Source organism: Silene latifolia, chromosome X, assembly GCF_048544455.1.
Source record: "Silene latifolia isolate original U9 population chromosome X, ASM4854445v1, whole genome shotgun sequence".
NCBI lineage: Eukaryota > Viridiplantae > Streptophyta > Magnoliopsida > Caryophyllales > Caryophyllaceae > Silene > Silene latifolia.
In genome coordinates this window covers 237212671-237233306 of record NC_133537.1, presented here as the reverse complement: position 1 = coordinate 237233306, position 20636 = coordinate 237212671, and the positions used below count along the sequence as shown (strand labels likewise).

Genomic DNA, 20636 nt, shown 5'->3' with positions numbered 1-20636 from the left:
AAAACTCGTTATAGAATCACTCTTATCAATGGTTGTTAGAAAACCGTTACCAGTTTAAGATATCGACATTTCGAAAACCGTTACTAAATTAACACCAGCAACGGTTTTTGTTACCCGTTGTTATGTTATAGCTACAGATTTTTGTAACCGTTATTATTTTCTATTATGAAATAACGGTTTTTCAATTCAACCGTTGTCAGTATTTGATTAGATTTTTCAGTTTGACTACTGCATTCAAAACTTTATCAGAACTGTAATAAATATTCAATTTGACCAATAATATTCAATTTGACCAAAATAATTCTATAAATATGTCTTCATAATGTTTTAGGTCAAATTCTAAATTATCAAACATTTACTCTTTAATTTCTTTCTAAATTTATCTCTAAAAAAATATGGCTGGTATATCGGACTACAATCACATTCTCGTTACGCGCAGCCTTTTACTTGCATACTCCATAATCTCCCGGTTCATTATGGTGTGAATGGAAAGAGTTTAAACCCTAATTTTGGGTGGTTGACGCAAATGCTTGGTGGTTTAAATTAAAGTTTAATTATTTATGTTTTTTGTTACGTTTTTTGTTACCCCATCCTTTGGAATTCAGAGATAATATCACCAGAAAAATATCAAACTTTTATTATAATGACTTAGGTTTTTAGGAGTACATTAAAATACCAAGCCAAAGAAAACAATCGCGTAAAATAAGCGTTTACAAACGTGAAAAAGCAAATGTGTAGTGTGGAGTTGAATGGAGGGAGTATGTTTTTTATTACCCCATCCTCGGGAATTCAGAGACAATATCACTATATATGTCTCTTTCACCTTCAGCCCAATCCACACAGTCGTTTTCCCATTCCAACGGCACTGTCCGCTGCTCGGCAATGCAACCTTGGCGGTGCATAATCAAAAGTAGTACGAAACGGTTAGATTCATTCACAACCCATAAATATGGGCCTACCCGCTGATCATCGTGATCAAACCAGAGTCTCGAACAGTCATTGTTATAGAATGCATGCTCAAGTTTGCGAGCCTAACGAAAGCATTCCCGCTCCTCACCCCCGCCAAACTCGATGAGGCCCGAAGCCATCATGCGCATCATGATCCGGGTAGATAGATTGAATCAAATTCAATCCGGCTAACCGAATCAAACCTATTAACCAGTCAAGGCTATACGAGAGTATAGCCTTTCCATGCCCGTCCTCTGTATACGGGATATTGTGAATGATGCACGTAAAAGGTTTAGCGTACATAAATCTACTTGGGGGTCCTGCAAGAGGTTCATATGATGCTTCATCATCATCATCATCGTCATCAGGGAATGAATAATATGAACCACTAAAAGTTGATGAACTTGACGACATAATCGATATGGAAAATTGCAATCGGTACAAGTTAAGATTGTGAAAATTATAATTATACTTATAATGAGTTTGGGTTGTATTGGAAATGGTATAATAAGATAGTAAGAATTGGAACCGGTATAATAATAAGATAAGAATTGGAAACTTAACAAGTTAAGAATTGGAAAGTGGAAACGGTACAAGTTAAATAAGAATTGGTCAACTCTATCGTGTTAAACATATTAGCTTACAACGGTTTTCGGTTATCAAAAAACCGTTGTCCAATTAGTAAAAACACAACGGTTATCAAAAAACCGTTGTCCAATTAGTAACAACAAAACGGTTCATGTCTTGTAATTTTTACTTTTTCTGATTCAAAGTTGCAGTATTGCGTGTTTGACCATATGTATAACACAAAATGATAACGGTTCTTTGTTAAGCCGTTTTCATATTAAATATATCAAGAACGGTTGGAATGAACCCGTTTTAAAAAAAAATTGTTTAATTATCTGTGATTTTCTAGTGTTTGTGATTTGACTAATGCATGCCCTGTAATTTTTACTTTTTTTTATTCAAAGTTGCAGTATTGATTGTTTGACCGTATGTATAACACAAAATGATAACGGTTCTTTGTTAAGCCGTTATCATATTTCATATAGCAACAACGGTTATTGTAAATCCGTTGTCATATTACAACAATAAACACCGGTTTTTCTTATAACCGTTGTAAATACATATCCACTGTGAAAACTGAAAAGTTTGTGGTTTTACCAATGCATGCCCTATTATTATTGGTTGTTTGACCATTATTCACCTCATGCATGCATGCAAAATTAATACAAGTTTGAATGTAACATATGGATGAAATTAATCTAATTAGTTATAACTTTATTATACTATAAATAGCATCACATTTGCAGTAACAATAAGAATCACTTTATTATTACTAACCTTTCTACTTTACTTTTTAAATAATCTACATATACATACATATCATAATTAAAAGAATGTTGTCGTCTTCATCATCCGCAGTCGCACCTTCTCAGTAATCGGTAACCCGCTATATCAACCGATTACGTGCATAATTCACAATCTCCTAGTCATACACGATGCTGTTGGGAAGCCAGCTTCTAAGTCTCTTAACCCATTGTGAGACATCCTCATTGAGAATGGGTTGTCAGATATTAGGGCAATCCACCCGGCTTGTATTTCTGGTCGTGGGTTTCTTGGATATGCTCTGATCGTGTTTCGAGGGGATGGTCTTGACGATTTTTGCCAAGAAAAACAACTCGCTGCAAGGTATGCATCACGTGACCATCAAAGGGGCAAAAGTGACTATTATGGGGACGACCCTAAGGATCGTTATGTACACGCTGGGCCTTACTTATGGGTTGCCACCGCTGAGGATGCTCATCTTATAAGAAGGTTCATACCGTATAGGTTTATTAATGTACCGAAATCATGGGAAGACGAAGAAGTGCCTCATTTTGATCACCGTCTTGATGCCGATGTAGTAAGCTTGATTTATAATCAAGTTTATCCTCAGTACCCACCTTCTAGTCAAACTCTTGTTAGGGTGTTTAATTAATTTACTAATTAGTTAGCTGTTTGTTTTTGTGATTTTTTATTTTTTTATTGTCTCTTTTTTCTCCCTTGTTGTACTATTTTTTTTTTTCGCCATTGTATAATATGCTCGTTTTAATAATATATAGTTCTACTCTTTATTACATGCAAATGCTTATTAACATAGATTTTAAATAACTTGCGAAGAGACAAATGAATGAAACAATAACATATAATATAATGACAACGGAAGTTCATAAGAACCGTGTTAGAATATAAACACCTCTAAAAATAAATGGAAATTGGAAGATATTAATAAGATAATTACAATGGTTCTTATGCAAACCGTGTTAAATTATGCAATTGCTGAATATCATTATTTTAAATAACCTTCTTTATTTCTCTCTCTCTCTCTCTCTCTCTCTCTCTCTCTCTCTCTCTCTCTCTCAAAATATGTCTAGTGATAGCTCTTCTTTTTCCTCTATTTCAACAGGGACATGTAATTGCTCAGTTCCGGCAGCATTGCGGACTTCTTGGACTTTGCAAAATCGGGGAAGGAAGTTTCTTACTTGCAAATTCTATAATCCCGAGACTAAAATGCGTGGATGCAATTACTTCAAGGGGGTTGATGAACCAATGACTGAGTGGCAGAGGAAGGTTATAAACAGGTTAGTGAATGAGAAAAAGAGCATGGATATCGAGATTAATCAGGTGAGAAGTATACTACATCAACTTGAAGAATCGAAGCGGGGAAATGACAGTGAAATATTGAAGGCAAAAGAAGAATGCAAGAAGTTAACCATGGATATCGTAGAACTCAAAAATAATGAGGCATGGGTTAAGTTAATTGTCAAATTTCTTCTTCTAATTGTTATTTACCTAGTTTATTATATATGGTGGTAGTTTGTACTCTTTATGTGTAAACTTGTAATCCTTTAAATTAATGGAAATAAGCAAGATTTTCTAAGAAACATATTGTAATTAGCTGGCATATACCAAATGATGCTTCATTTCTTGGCGGTAAAATCAAACACAATGAAATATAAAATAAAACAGTTATACCCAAACCGTTGTTCAGGACGTTACAGTTATAACGGTTCAGGCCGTTGTTATGTATATAAAAATGATGCTTTATTTCTTGGCAGGAAAATCAAACAACATGAAAATATTACAGACAACGGTTATTTCTAACCCGTTGTAGATAGTACTAATCAATTACGGTTTCAAACAAAACCGTTGTCTGTTTGGAAACAAAATACAACGGTTTTTCTTATACCGTGTTTATTACTTTCCAATAAACAAGGTCTTGCAAGTGTTGTATAATTCACACATATATACTCTGAGCTTCCCCTCACCCACATAATATCCTCAAACATTGAGCTTCCTCTCAACCACCATCCTACCCCATCGCCGTCGCAGTCATCGTCATCATCGCCATTGCCGCCGCCAGATCAATCCTGTTTCTCCTCTTTAAAGAAGTAATAAACCCTCCTCTCTAGAGATTTGTTTGTTATTATAAGTATGCATTATTATTATTTTTTTATTAATTTTTGATTTAGATATGGTCCAAAAATGGAAAAGAAACGATGGAAATGCGTCAGGCGACGATTCAGGTGATGAGAATAATTTGCAACACATTGCGGGTCGAATACGCCACAGGTTTCCCTAGAAGCAATAAATTCAAAGATACCTAATCCTTTACAGTGGGATAAAGATACGGGCCTGCCATATGGTGAGAATGCCGGGTATTTTGCGAGTTGGATTGGTTGTTGTGTAAGACAGTATGTGCCTCTCAGTACGCCACGTATCAGTGAACTGAGTAAAATACGGAACACCATGCTAATAAACAGAATAAAAGTATGTATATACAATAATAAATGTTTTAGCTGAAATTAAGTTATTTCTTGATATGTGTTTTAGCCGAAACACTTGTACTAACTATGCTCATCATATATGCAGTTAGCTTACGTTGTCCCCGAAAATTATGATAAGTACCTAAAAAAAAGATAGGGGAAGCCCTCAGTTCTTGGAAGTTAAAGATTGCTGAGAAGCACTTGTTCAACAAGGAAACCAGGGAGATGAACAAGAACCCACCAACAAAGAAGTATCCGTATGTCAGTCAAGACCATTGGGATAGCTATATCGCTTATAGGCAGTCTGACAAGTTTAAGGTAACTTAATAATAATAAGTAAAGAAGTATACTTAGTTTAGTGTTTGGTCATGCTTACGTTTTTTGATACAATTTATTTGATGAAGGCTATGAGTGAGAGGAACAAGGCGAACATTTCAAAGAAAAAGACCGTGTTTTACGGCTCCCGAGGTGGTTATAGATTGATTAAGAAGAAACTTGTAAGTACATAATTCTTATAGTATTAGACTATTAGGTGTTTTAGTCGGATGTTATATATGTTCATAGTAATCATACATATTTTGAGAGGATATCAATATGATGAATGAATTATAGGCAAAGCTTGGAAAATTCAGTCGTCATGACGCTTGGGTGGAAGGTCACACTAATAAGAATGGAAAGACAGAAACTGAATATGATAAGGACATCAAAGAGAAATTTGTTAGTTTGAATAAATATGCCACCCCTACCGCTGGTGGTCGGAGTTATATAATTGTGAGTTGCGTAATGGTTTTATCTGTATGTAGAGGATCTGTGAGAAGGAGGTACAGGAAGGAAAATGGAAGCCTGATGGACGTGATGACATTCTTGCTAGGGCAATCGGTAAAGCAGAGCATCTAGGTCGTGTGAGAGGGGTATCGACGCATGTTGGTATCACTAAGTATTTTGGGAAAACTACTTGAAGTGGTGATGATTCCAAGAAGGTAATCTATAAATACTGTATTTGAACCAACGTAATTTATAACTATATATGCTGACATTAATTTCTACTACACAGCTACAGAAAATAGTCAAGTTGATGGTGAGAATGTTGGAAACTGGGGAAACGCCATCAGAAAAAGAGTTGGATATGGTTCAAGAAGTTATATAGGAAGAAGAGGAGGAGGAGTTCAAGAAGTTATAAAGGAAGCAGGGGAGGAGGAGGAGGAGGAGGAAACAGAGGTAATAATATTTATGTCTTATATATATAAAATGTGTTATATGATTTGGAAAATCAGTACGTGTTATATGGACAAGTGTTAATGTACAGAAGAAAGACGAGGAGGACATGGCAAGGGAGAAGGAAATGGCAAAGGAGACTGAGGTGGGAGCCGAGGATCAATATCAGGCAGTTGAAGAGGAAGAGAAAGAGAGGAAGGTCGTGACACAGGATGAGATTGAGGTAGTTGATGATCAGATGTTCTTCTCTACACCGAAAAAGGTAATAGCTGCTAGTTTATAATTATTCACCTCAGTACACGTTTTTTACTTATGAAATTTATTAAAGGTAGTGAATGTATGTGTACTAAATGAATAAAGCTTTCGTGAAGGGCGATTACAAGGTGGCTTGTCGTCTGTTCTATTTACAGGGGAAACAGAAAGTTGCTGTTGCCAGGGGATACGTGTTCGCTTATGATTGGCTTCAACAAGTTAAGGTTCATGGTATACCTCTTCATCACAATTGCAGGAAAGTGGAAGTGTCCCAATTATATAAAGACGAGTATGTGGAAGTAAAAGTACCATTTCCTAATGAGGAGATCACTTATTTGAAAGAAGCCTTGAGCTCTTATGTGCAATGGCCTAACAACCTCATCAATGTTGTCATCCTCGAGCTACCTATACGCAGACGTTAATTATTACTTGTTCTATAAATATATTAGGGTACGAATATTAACACATCGTAAGTACTTTAATCTTTACATTTGCAGAAGTTAAGCAAAGCCATGGCGGCAGCTAAACAATTACTACTACGTCAACGAAAGTTGTTGCAGTCAAGCCTGCTTATGATTCTTATTATAAATCGTGTGAATATAAGAAAAAAAAGAAAACTGCTTCGCTGATGGCTTTGCATAACCTGACTATAAATAAGTCACCTAGAGGGGATGTAGTCATGATTAACCTTGAAGAGGAAATTATGGGCGCATTCGATATATAAAATCTTGGACCAAGCAATCGATGGAATTTGTCGACCTTGACAATTTAGATGCTGTTCACATTTTGATTTAGATGAAGTAAGTTTTATTAATAAAACTATTTAGTCATTTCCATTTACGAATAATGATGTTTGTTTAAATTATCAATTACAATAACATTTTTCGTTCCATGTGGGGTAATAGGTACCTGAATAATCAGACCGCTGAGTGGAAGTTCCCAATTCACGCCTACGGATTCTTGAGTCCTAAGGCGTTCTCTGTGCGCAGAATTTCATACAAAGAACAAATAAATAGTATCGCTCGTCGGTTGATGTCGTCCAAAAAACTATGGCTTGCCCCCTACAATGAGAATATTTATGTATAGTACGTGATTATTGTAATGAATCACGGTTCTATAAATTTATTATTAACATGATTAAATGCGTGTAAATGAACTAACAGTTTAATGTCCCAAATTGAATAGGAAGCATTGAATGCTACTGGCAATCCAAGTGGAAACAAAAATAGTGTATTGGATTGACTCTCGCAAAGGCAAACCCTCTGATAGTTGTGTAAGAATGATAACTGAGTAAGTTTACAACCTTCAATAATGTCGTTTGTTATTGTATTACATGAGCCAAATATATGCAAATAATAATGGCATGTGTGTATATTTATGAATTAGTGTTTTTGAAGCAAAAAAAAGATTATGTCTACTTGGGAAATATGAAAGCAAAGATGTTCCCAATTTTCTCACGCCATTAGTAAGTGTATTCTTAATAATTACTCGTATTATTTAATTAATATTTCTTCGAGAGGTTGATTATCTAATTCAGCCGATTTGTGTGTGATTTATATAATAGTCTCCTAAAGCATCAGACGACAAACAATGCGCCTTTTATGTTTGTCAGTCCATGTGGGAGGTTATCAATAGAAAACTATCTACCATTCCGATACGGGTTAGTGTGACTTAAAAACTATTTCAGACGTAAATTGAGTTCAATTCTGTATACTTCCATGTATTTGGTCAGACTCTCGAGGAGGTTTAGTTTTCGGTACTTGTCGTTAGAAGCAACTAGACCAAAACACAATTTATAATACTCCAAACAACTCTACAATTAGTAAAGAGGCAAGTAAAGGTCGGATCCCAAGGGATGGGAATTGAGATGAGATTTTCAATCGCAACTAGTGGTGTCTAGGGGTGTCACAATTTGGGGTTTGAAGTAGAAGATCACTAAACTAAATAGCAATAAAAGTAAGCAAGCAAGATGGTTAAAAGAGATGTAAACAATTTATAGAAGGCACTAGGGTGTCATGGGGTCATAGGGGATTCATGGGAATTGATCATACAAACATATTCTCAAATTATAAGCAAGCAATTATTGTTGTGATGGATCGAGTTGGTTTATATCTTACAATCCTAGGAAAGTTTGGGTCCCGGAGCCGAATCGATTAGATTGTACAACACCTACAAGTCGACTTAATCTTCCCTACTCAACTATATGCATGGTCTAATGAGATTCGAGTTGGTTTATGTCTTACAAGTCTCATTGAAAAGATAGGTGATGGGTAAAAAATGCAAGGATTCATAGGCTCGCATTTCATCAAACATAACATGTGCATAGGTTGATATCACAACAAGCAAGCAAATAAACTATGAAAACATATTAATTTAAGCATGAATCATCCCCCATGTTGGTTTTCCCTAATTACCCATTAACCCTAGCTAAGAAACTACTCACTCATTATCATGTTGAATATGCTAGCAAGGTTGTCAATCATACCAACAAAGTAAAACATGATGAATAAATGGAGATAATTAACAATAATTAAAAGGGATTAAGAGAATTATACCTACTAATGATTCCAATAATAAAGCAAAGAATAATAGAAGTACTTGATGATTGATTGGAAGGTTGTCAATCTCCCAATAATAACCCAAATAATCTTCAATTACCCAAAACAAAGGATGAACAAGAGAGAGATTAAGGAAATGAAACTTGTATTAAAACTTGATTAACTGTTGATTACAAGATTAAAGAGAGATTTGATTAATATTAACTACACTAAAGATTGCTAAGAAGAACATGATCTTCTAATTAGCCTAATGGGGTATTTATAGTGGGGATTAGTTACATAAATTAGGGTTTACTAGGGCTTAAATGACGATTAAGTCTTTGAGGAATCGCCGGTCTCAAGGGAGACTCCGGTCTCCTTTTTGCCGGTCTTAGAAAAATATGCGCATCCTTCCTTGAAACTTGTAGAAGACGAAATGGCTGACACGTAATCCGAGCGTCCGGGGCACGGGACGGGCGGATTGTGGTGATTCTGGACGGGCGTCCAGCTGGGGAAGACGGGCGGATTGTGGGTGTTTTGGACGGGCGTCCACTGGGGGAAGACGCTCGGATTGCCCTTGCTGGACGGGCGTCTTGTGGACAATCCGCTCGGATTGTCTTACAGCTACTTTCTTTCTTCTTTTCTTCCTTTTTCTTCATAAAATCCTTGAGGATTTCCTCGGGGATGCAAGGATCTTTTCTCATCATTGCCCATCTACTATAGTATGTACAAAGGCCTTCTAATCTTGTCTTCTCTTTGATGCTTGGTCATTGAATTCAATCAATTTAGCTCTATTTTGCCATGAAAATGCAAGGTTTGCACTCCTTTCCTACCAAGGAAACAAAACCTCAAAGAATATGCAAAACAAAGGACTAAAGACAATAAATGACCCAAATATGCACTAAAAAGCATGGGAACAAGGCTAATTCGGGGACTAAATATGCTCTAATTATGGTCACATCAAATATCCCCAAACCGAACCTTTGCTCGTCCCGAGTAAAGAGGTGACAAAGATTAGGACCTTATTTAAACTAACCTAATAGCATAGCCGATATGAGACAATTAGCGGGTCTCACTCCGCCCCTTCAACTCACAACAAGACAACCATGAGGTAGGATGCCTTCTTGCAAGGCAAGGTGGGTCTTGCCAAAATGGCGACACATCCAAACCTTAAGCACACAAAATCAAGTAATGGATGCATATACAAAAGAATAGCCACTTTCCTCATCTAAGTGGCGGAAATTATCTACAAGGGAAGCAATTCAAGGGTACACTCTTTCATAGATGCAATTTCTTCAAACTACTAAGCCTAGAAGGATACCAATAAATCACCTCCAAATTGTGTCAAGCTAGGGTACCTTTGTCCTCAATCGTTAAATGCTTTTCTCAAGAGTAGACTCCCTATGGTGTTAGAAACACTGGAGGATCTCGGAATTCCCCCTCTTGCCTAGACAAGAAGAAGGGTCGTCCCCTCACTACCATGCACAAAAATGGATACGATGGATAAAGGGATCAATAGATATTTGAGTTTCATTTTGGGAGTTTGGTTTTGTTTTTGTTTTCCCCCCCAATTTCTTGTGGCATTTGACATTTGAGAACACTTTATTGCCATTTCTTTTGATTTTTGGCATTTCGATACTTGACAACCTTTTGCATTTCTTTTTGAACAATTTCAATGTCACCCCATATATAGTGAGGGTGCCTTATATTTGAAGCTTTAGGAGTCTATTTTTGCTCCTCTTTTCATTTGATGCATTTTGCAAACTTTCTTTCACTTTTCATTTCATTGAACTCAAATCAATTTCTTTTTGTGCCCATTCCCTTTGATGACAAAAATGTATGGTAGAACATGGATGAATGATGGTTGCATTGTTTCAAGGGTCACCTTGGAATAAACGGTAGCCAAGGAGTTATCACACCACAAGGTACTCTTGACTAGGCCTTAAACCATGGGTCAAAGGATACTAGCATGACACATCCTAGGGTGTTTTACAAGTATTCTAACAAGCAAAGTCTTAAGAATAAAAAGCATCTACTAGGGCCTATATACACTTGTCAAGCTTCCCGAGTGGACGGTTTCGCAAAATTTTTTCTAACATGCAACTACATGCCATGATGCACCTAACATATAAACATCCTAATGCAAATGATTCTACCAACTAATATGCCATATAAACTAAATGCAAGTCCTAAATTCACATTGTTATACCGCATCAATCAAAATGAAGCCACATAGTCATTAACATAAAGAGGAAAAAGGAGATTGGAAAGATCATACCATGCAGTCTTCAATTTCCTCATGTCTCGGATGTGGCATAGTCGATCAATGTGAACAAGGATAGAACAAATATAATATATACAACAATATATACAAGTCTACACTACAAAGGAAATGAACTTGTTTTTGGATTTTCAGCTTTTTTTCAATTTTTTTGATTTTTCGAAATATTTTAATTTTTTTTTTGGGTTTTTGAATAAAAGTTAAGTTAGAATTCCCCATCCCAACACTAATATGGGCATTGTCCTCAATGGCCAAAATGATGGGAAATTATGCAAGCATGATGCATGAATTCTATACTAAATGCAAGCTATACTAATCTACACTACATGATGCATGGGTTTTTGTTTATGACGGAGAGCGTAATGTATATTACCTCCCTTTACGTATGCATGTACTTCCCCAAACCGAGATAGACATTATTTCTAATGTCTTAAAATTGGGGGTAGTTCATGCACACAAGATGCAATGCATGAAATTAAATTGTCATTTTGGTTTTTCGAAACGGGAACAATGAAATAAGAACACCTCAATGGGGCCGAGGTGTTAGTCCTCATGTTGCTAGGACTCTCCAACTATGATCAAGATAAAAATAAATAAAACAAAGAAAGAAGTAGACAAACCTCAAGAGGGTAGGAGCCTCCAAAGCTTGCTAGTCCTCCACCATATCATCATTGTCATCATTTTCCTCCATAGAAGTGGACTCATCACCACTTCCCTCTTCACTTCCTTGCTCACTTCCTTCATCATCTATATTAGCCTCTTCTTCTTCATCATCTACCTCTTCATCAACACCCTCATCATCATCAACCTCATCATCGACATTCCCATCTTCACCCGGTCTTTCACCCCTAGATGTGCTTGGAAAGAAGACTTCCCTATCCGCCCAACTAGGCAAAGGACATGAAGGATCAAGTAGTCCTTGCCTAGCTAAATAAAGGAGGGGTGGATATTGGGCCAAGTATGCATCTACTCGATCATTGTAAGCTTGTTTTTGCATCTCTTGCATAAGTAGAGTCATGTAGTCATTGCCCACTTCAACACCTTCGGGTTTGAACTCTTGATATTTGAATTGATAGGGTGGTGTGACAATGGAGGAGGAGGGCTCTTCAATTTCGCCCCTTTGTTGACGGATGATGTACTCGGCGCCTTTTGAGAGTTGAAGTAGGTAGTTTGTTCGATGAGCACTCAAGCGGTATATCTTGGAAGGCAAAGTGAAAGATCTAGCATCATTGGTGAGCCACCCATAGTTGGTGTCAAGAGGATTATGCTTGACCCACTTATACTTGTTAATCATGGCATCCATGTCAATGAGATGACCCCCTTTTTTCGCCACATAGGTGTTATCCTTGTTGAAATTTGGATCAAAGTACTTGGCCAAGAGAGTAACTAGACCTCCATTTACGATAAAAGCAGTGCCTTCCTTACCACAATCAACATTGAGCCATCTTTCCACCAAAAGCCTTAGAGCATTGTAAGGCTTAGTGAATTTCCTTCCAACATTTAAGGCCGACTCAAGTAGAACAAAATCGAGCTTTGTAAAGTGATTAGTGTCTTTTCTTGCAATTATAGTATTCCCGATGACCTTGTGCCACACTCTAATGCCCGGATGGTGGACTAATAGAGCGCGACAAGCATGAAAGTTCTCAAATTTCTTCCCGGAAATCGCCTCCCAAAGAGGAGCGGGGTCATATTTTTCGGGCTTCTTATGATAACGAGGTGTATCACTAAGACCTAATGCTTTACTCAAAACATCAAAGGTGATGCGCCTATTCACATTGGCAAGGCGAAACTCGATGTATGTTCTAGTCTCTACCTTAGTCACTTTCAATGAACTCAAGAATTCCAAGGTAAGGGAGCGGTATGTCAATTCTCTTGTAGTGAACAATTTTCCCAACCCCATGGCTTCAAAGAAGGCTTTTATTTGTTCAAGGACACCCAATTTGTTCAAGGCATCTTCACATATGAATTTGGTGGGTAGAATGGCTTTCTTAGCATACTTGGCAAATGTATCCCTATGGGAGTTAGAAATGAAAATTACCTCCGGATAGTTTGATAATTGAGCAATTTCCGGAGTTGTTGTTATTGTTGCTTCCAAGGGAGGATTTTGTTGTTGTTGAACTTCCAAGTTTGCACTAGCAACCACCATAGCCATTGAAGCTTTCTTTGCTTGAAGCCATTGTTGCCTTTTTGAGAGTGCCTTTGCCTTGAGTGCCTTTGTTGACCCTTTTGTTCTTGCCATTGATGATTATACCAAGAAAAGATTGAAAATCTTCAATTTCCAATTATACCCATATCGATTTTAAGATGAAAGGATTTGCCTTTGTATTTCAAAAATCGACTCAAAGGTTGAAGATTTTGGTGCTTGGATTGATTATTGTTGGAAAAGGAGTGATTAATTGTTGTTGTAAGGAAGTTTGGATTTGATATTGTTGAATTTGGTTGAGGAAATCTTGTTTTTGGTGATGGAGAGGATGAGGGTTTTGGGGTTTATGGGTAGTGTTTTGAATGTATGAATGAATGAATGAATGAATGAATGTGGGAAGGGTATTTAAAAACACCCGAAATTTTCAAACTGTAGGGGGAGGACGAGCGGATTCCCTTCGGGACGCTCGGATTCTGCTCAATCTGGGTTCAGGAAATCTCGCCTAAAGACGAGCGTCTTTCAGTGAAGACGGGCGGATTTCTGCAATTCAGGACGAGCGGATTCCCTTAAAGACGAGCGGATTCTGTTACAGGAACTTTTCTTATTTTGCACTGGCAAAAAGACGGGCGTCTTCTTGCAAAGACGAGGGGATTCTTTCAGACGACCGTCTTCTCTGCTGCGACGCTCGAATTCTCTAACAGTCCCAAATTTTCAACTTTGCAGCTTATTTGGACGGGCGATTTCAGCCATAGACGCTCGGATTCCCTTAAGACGAGCGGATTCCCCTTAAGGACGCTCAGATTCCTCCTAGTCTACTCGGATTCAGTTCCATCAGTGCACTTGCATATCCCGTGTCATTTTCATTCTTTAAATCCCGTGTTCTTCATTGTAGGGGCACTACTAAGGCATGAATAGCCTAGGCAATTGCTATCCCCACACTAAGATAAAGCACTACACATCAATAAAATCATTAGTCCCTCCCTCATTTCTCTCAAAAATGATAAATATCTTGATCAAAGCATAAAAATCCAAAAATGACAAAAATTCAATGTAAGAATTAAAATGCAAGTTAGAGAGTTAGAAATATTTACAAATGGTGGTTTGGAGAGGACTCCAACAAACTCTCATCCTTAGTGAGATGTCATGGGGGCATGTCCAAGGTGTTGTTGATGTTGCTCAACACCTTGAAGAAGTTGTCAAAAGCTTGTTCATTATCATGATAAAGATTTCCAATAGATCTTTGCCCTTGTTGTCCTTCATGTTGGTCTTGATCGATAGCATTACCAATGTAGGGATTGAAAATCCCTTCAAACTCATCGTCCTAAAGACACAAACTTCATCTACTTGGTCACTAAAGATATCTTGAGTTGATAGAGGCAACTCTCCCACTTTCTTGTCTTGGCCAATGAGGCCATCTTCTTCATTGCTTGACTTTGGTGAGCTTTTCAAGCTCTCTTTGTTACAATTCTCTTGCTCTTTTAACGGAGCATCATCGACTTTCTTCTTCCATTAGAATTCCTACTTCTTCCTATCATCCTTCCGGCTATAATTATCAACCATAAAACATGGTTCATGCAAATGGGGAGCTCTCATAGTCTTGTCAAGATTGAAAGTTATGCTCTCATCTCCCACTTCTAAAGTGAGCTCTCCATGCTTCACATCTATCACCGCACCCGCGGTGTGCAAGAAAGGTCTACCTAGAATGATTGGAATATTGGAGTCTTCTTCCATGTCAACAATGACAAAGTCCCCCGGGATGAAAAATTTCCCAACTCTTACGGGAACATCTTCCCATAGCCCCAATGGTGTCTTTGTCGATCTATCGGCCATTTGGAGTGTGATATTGGTGTATTTAAGCTCTCCCATCCCTAACCTTTTACTCACCGAGTACGGCATAACACTCACACTAGCCCCTAGATCACATAAGGCTTTCTTGATCGTGGTGTCGCCAATGGTATACGGTATTGAGAAGCTTCCCGGATCTTTAAGTTTTGGAGGTGAACTCCCTTGAAGTATTGCACTACTCACCTTAGTGAAGGCGATAGTCTCAAGCTTCCGGATCGACTTCTTCTTCGTAAGAATGTCTTTCATATATTTTACATAGGCCGGCACGTGATTGATTAATTCCGTAAAAGGAATTGAGACTTCCAAATTCTTCACAATTTCCATAAATTTTCCAAGTTGGTCAACAAATTTGGGCTTGGCTTGTCGACTCAGAAAAGGAAGTCTAATCATAATGGGCTCCTTCTCCTTGGCCTTGTCTTCATTTTTCTTTGAAACTTCTTCTTTTGATGGTTCTCCATCCTTGGAGTTTTGCACAATTTCTTCATTATCACTAGCTTCCACAACTTTATCCTCAACTTGCTTCTCCGGTGCTTCATACCTTGTATCACTTCTCAAGTGAATGGCACTAACCGTTTCATGTCTTGGGGGATTACTTTGAGGTGGTAATTGCCCCTTTTGTCTTTGTGAGCTTGAAGATGCTATTTCAGTTAATTGGGTTTCCAACATTTTGGTGTGGGCTAGGATGTTGTTGATGGTGATTTCCTTTTCTTGACTATCCTTTTGAATTTGAGTGAAAACTCTTGTTGATTCTTTTGCATTTGGAGGACCGCTTTTTGAACATCAAAACCTTGGTCATTTTGTTGATTGTATGGAGTTTGATTTTGGTAACCTTGGTTTTGGTTGTAAAAGGGTCTTTGATTTTGGTTTCTCATGGGAGGTGGGGTGTATGTTGGTTGAGGGTTTTGAACATTTTGGCTTTTGTATGAGAGATTTGGGTGGAATTTGGTGTTTTCATTGTAATAGTTTGAATAAGGGGTACCACTCTTGTATGCTTGAAAAGCATTCACTTGTTCATTTGTTCCCCTACATTCACTTTGGTCATGTCCCAAAGTTTAACAATTCTCACATATCCCACTTGGGATTGATGAAGATGCCGTCATGGCATTAACATGATGCTTTCGTGATTTTGAGGCTTCTTCAAGTCTAACCATAGCTTTTTCGAACTTCAAATTGATGGTATCAATGTGAGCACTAAGTTGAGCACCCGATTGAGTAATAGAGTCCACTTCATGCTTTCCTCCTCTAGTAGCCTTGCGAGGTCTACTATATTGTGAATTATGGACCGCCATTTCCTCAATCTTGTTCCAAGTTTGATTGTCGTCAACTTCGGTGAACATTCCATTTGATCCCATGTTGAGAATGTTTCTTGAGTCTTCATAAAGACCGTTCCAAAATTGTTGTACCAAGAACCACTCGCTAAGTCCATGATGAGGACATGAGCGACAAATTCCCTTGAATCGCTCCCAAGCTTCATACAAAGATTCTTCATCTCTTTGCTTAAAGCCCGTAATTTGAGCTCTTAGCATGTTAGTCTTTTCCGGTGGATAGAACTTTTTGTAGAAAGCTAGAGCCAATTTCTTCCAAGAATCAATTCCGAGAGTAGCCTTATCAAGGCCTTTCAACCATTGTTTTGCGGTGCCAATTAGAGAAAAAGGAAATAAGTCCCATCGAATTTGGTCTTGAGTTACACCGGTTTGAGAAATCGCATCACAATAGTCGCAAAAAGTCTCCATGTGAGAGTGAGGGTCTTCACTAGGCATCCCTCCAAATTGGCTTCTTTCGACTAATTGGATAAATGCGGATTTGGCAATGAAATTTCCGGTTAAGTGTTGTGGTGTGGGAGTACCATTAGGTAGGTTCTCCTCGGTTGGTACGGAATGTGATGAAAATTTAGGCATTTTGGGTTGATTTTGTTTTGGATTTTGTGTTGGGTTCTCCTCACCTTCTCTTGCAAAAGAGTTGATGAACTCAATAGTTTTTGGTTGAATCTCACCAATACCTCTCAAAGTTCTCCTAGCAAGTCTTCTATTGGTTGTCAAAGTCCTTTCAATTTCGTGATCAAAGGGTAACAAGTTACCTTATGATCTTCTAGACATGCAAAATATCAAAGAACTTGAAAATAATTAGAACAAACCTTGAGGAGTTTTACTTCCCCAAGGCAAAGAAAGACAAAACTAATAACAATATAAGAAAATCTAAATCAAGTTAACATCGTCCCCGACAACGGCGCCATTTTTGGTCGGACTCTCGAGGAGGTTTAGTTTTCGGTACTTGTCGTTAGGAGCACCTAGACCAAAACAAAATTTATAATACTCCACAAACAACTCTACAATTAGTAAAGAGGCAAGTAAAGGTCGGATCCCAAGGGACGGGAATTGAGATGAGATTTTCAATCGCAACTAGTGGTGTCTAGGGGTGTCATAATTTGGGGTTTGAAGTAGAAGATCACTAAACTAAATAGCAATAAAAGTAAGCAAGAAAGATGATTAAAAGGGATGTAAACAATTGATAAAAGGCACTAGGGTGTCATGGGGTCATAGGGAATTCATGGGAATTGATCATACAAACATATTCTCAAATTATAAGCAAGCAATTATTGTTGTGATGGATCGAGTTGGTTTATATCTTACAATCCTAGGAAAGTTTGGGTCCCGGAGCCGAATCGATTAGATTGTACAACACCTACAAGTAGATTTAATCTTCCCTACTCAACTATATGCATGGTCTAATGAGACTCGAGTTGGTTTATGTCTTACAAGTCTCAATGAAAAGATAGGTGATGGGTAAAAAATGCAAGGATTCATAGGCTCGCATTTCATCAAACATAACATGTGTATAAGTTGAGATCACAACAAGCAAGCAAATAAACTTTGAAAACATATTAATTTAAGCATGAATCATCCCCCATGTTGGTTTCCCCTAATTACCCATTAACCCTAGCTAAGAAACTACTCACTCATTATCATGTTGAATATGCTAGCAAGGTTGTCAATCATACCAACAAAGTAAAACATGATGAATAAATGGAGATAATTAACAATAATTAAAAGGGATTAAGAGAATTATACCTACTAATGATTCCAATAATAAAGCAAAGAATAATAGAAGTACTTGATGATTGATTGGAAGGTTGTCAATCTCCCAATAATAACCCAAATAATCTTCAATTACCCAAAACAAAGGATGAACAAGAGAGAGATTAAGGAAATGAAACTTGTATTAAAACTTGATTAACTGTTGATTACAAGATTAAAGAGAGATTTGATTAATATTAACTACACTAAAGATTGCTAAGAAGAACATGATCTTCTAATTAGCCTAATGGGGTATTTATAGTGGGGATTAGTTACATAAATTAGGGTTTACTAAGGGCTTAAATGACGATTAAGTCTTTGAGGAATCGCCGGTCTCAAGGGAGACTCCGGTCTCCTTTTTGCCGGTCTTAGAAAAATATGCGCATCCTTCCTTGAAACTTGTAGAAGACGAAATGGCTGACACGTAATCCGAGGGTCCAGGGCACGGGACGGGCGGATTGTGGTGATTCTGGACGAGCGGGCGGATTAAGGGTGTTTTGGACGGGCGTCCACTGGGGGAAGACGCTCGGATTGCCTTTGTCTTGTGGACAATCTGCTCGGATTGTCTTACAGCTACTTTCTTTCTTCTTTTCTTCCTTTTTCTTCATAAAATCCTTGAGGATTTCCTCGGGGATGCAAGGATCTTTTCTCATCATTGCCCATCTACTATAGTATGTACAAAGGCCTTGTAATCTTGTCTTCTCTTTGATGCTTGGTCATTGAATTCAATCAATTTAGCTCTATTTGGCCATGAAAATGCAAGGTTTGCACTTCTTTCCTACCAAGGAAACAAAACGTCAAAGAATATGCAAAACAAAGGACTAAAGACAATAAATGACCCAAATATGCACTAAAAAGCATGGGAACAAGGCTAATTCGGGGACTAAATATGCTCTAATTATGGTCACATCAGTATTATATCTATTTTGGAGGACATCGACCAGATGAGAAATATATGGGCCATTTATGTTGTTTCATTAGCGGAGTCTCAATAGTTTTTCATGCTTTATGTACGAGTGTGTATATATAGAGCCATTGTGTATTGGATTCTTTTGTTTTTATGAGGAAGTTGTGTTTTGGCTGTTGATCATCCTGTTTGTACTGTTTTTAAACTGGTCTTAATTGATCGCGGGGTGTAATATTTTGATACAGGATTGAATTTTTACACTGCACAGCTGTTGGAATGCTATTTTTCAGCAACGACTGAAAAAATAGCATTTCAGCAACTGCTACAAACGCTGTTGAAAAAATAGCATTTCAGCAGCTGCTAGAACAAGTTAAAATCATTTTTAAAAAAATAAAAAATAAAAAACGATAACGGTTAAAAATAACCCGTTGCAAACAATTATTTGACAACGGTTTTATTTAGATAAATAACCGTTGACATATTTTCCCTCTCATTCAAACCGCCAAAAATATTAGATAACGAACGATAACCGTTGTCGAGTTCAAAACTTTTAAAACGGTTTATTTAAGCAGAACCGTTGTCAAAATTTTATCAATAAAAATAGATAACGGTTACATACCGTTGTCAACAGATGAATATAACAAAGGTTTTGCACGCAATAAAGCCGTTGTTAAATTTTGACATTCAATTAAATAAGATAACGAAATGAACCGTTATCATATATAATATTTAACAACGGTTTTGGAACGATCAGACGTTGTCAATAGTAAACTACGATAACGGATTTGAAACCGTTCTTAAGATTTAATAACGGTTTCTTAAAAGATTTTATTACGGTGCTTGATGTTATATAACGGCCGCGTGTTACTTGTACAACCGTGGTATATATTTAACAACCGTCGTTGCAATAACGGTCCCGTGTTTCTATTTATAAACGGTAATTGCATTATTTGACCGTTATTGAATGTCTTATTTGGCGTAGTGTAGGCGTACTACCAATTCTTACTATTGTGGACATGGGCCACCCGCGTGTTGGTTTCGAGGCAGCGACACTTCTCCCACGGAACCTTGGTTTGCCAAAGCACGTCATGGGCCGTTACCGATTTGTGAGGCATTGAAACCGGTGAAAGGTTGAATAAGCCTGCATTTGTGGAGTCGCCACCAATTTTTATGGAAAATTGGAACCGTTTGAATACTTCGCGTCATGTCAAGACACAAAGTAGTGACATGAACACTAAGAATTCATTACCCTTAGCATTCTATGTCTAGAATGACTCTCGAAGATGCTAATGGACACGGATGTCCAGAGATAACTGGAGTAAGGGGTGAGGGTATGTATTAAAAAGCTCTTTAATTTGAACACCTAATCCCGCCCGCCTCGATAGTGGCCTCTACTAATGATTAGGGAAATTGTTCATATTTGATATGTCGTCGATGTAAAGCATGCATTGCAACAAACACATATTAATCCTAGCATGTGAAATTAGACTAAGTCGGTTAACACGTGATTTAGCAAACAATTTGGGTCGAAGTTGGAATTTAGATTAATTACATGTGAATGCCATACAATTAATCATACCTAATGAATAATAATGAATACTAAAAACAATAAAATTACATGAATT

General features: G+C 37.5%; 1 non-coding gene across 1 annotated transcript; it reads left to right on the top strand.

The window, feature by feature from the left end:
* The first annotated feature begins 16449 nt into the window (after positions 1–16449).
* Positions 16450–16556, top strand: LOC141625801 (small nucleolar RNA R71). Its single transcript, XR_012535554.1, has one exon. It is a non-coding gene; the product is annotated as a small nucleolar RNA R71 (small nucleolar RNA).
* Positions 16557–20636: the final 4080 nt, after the last annotated feature.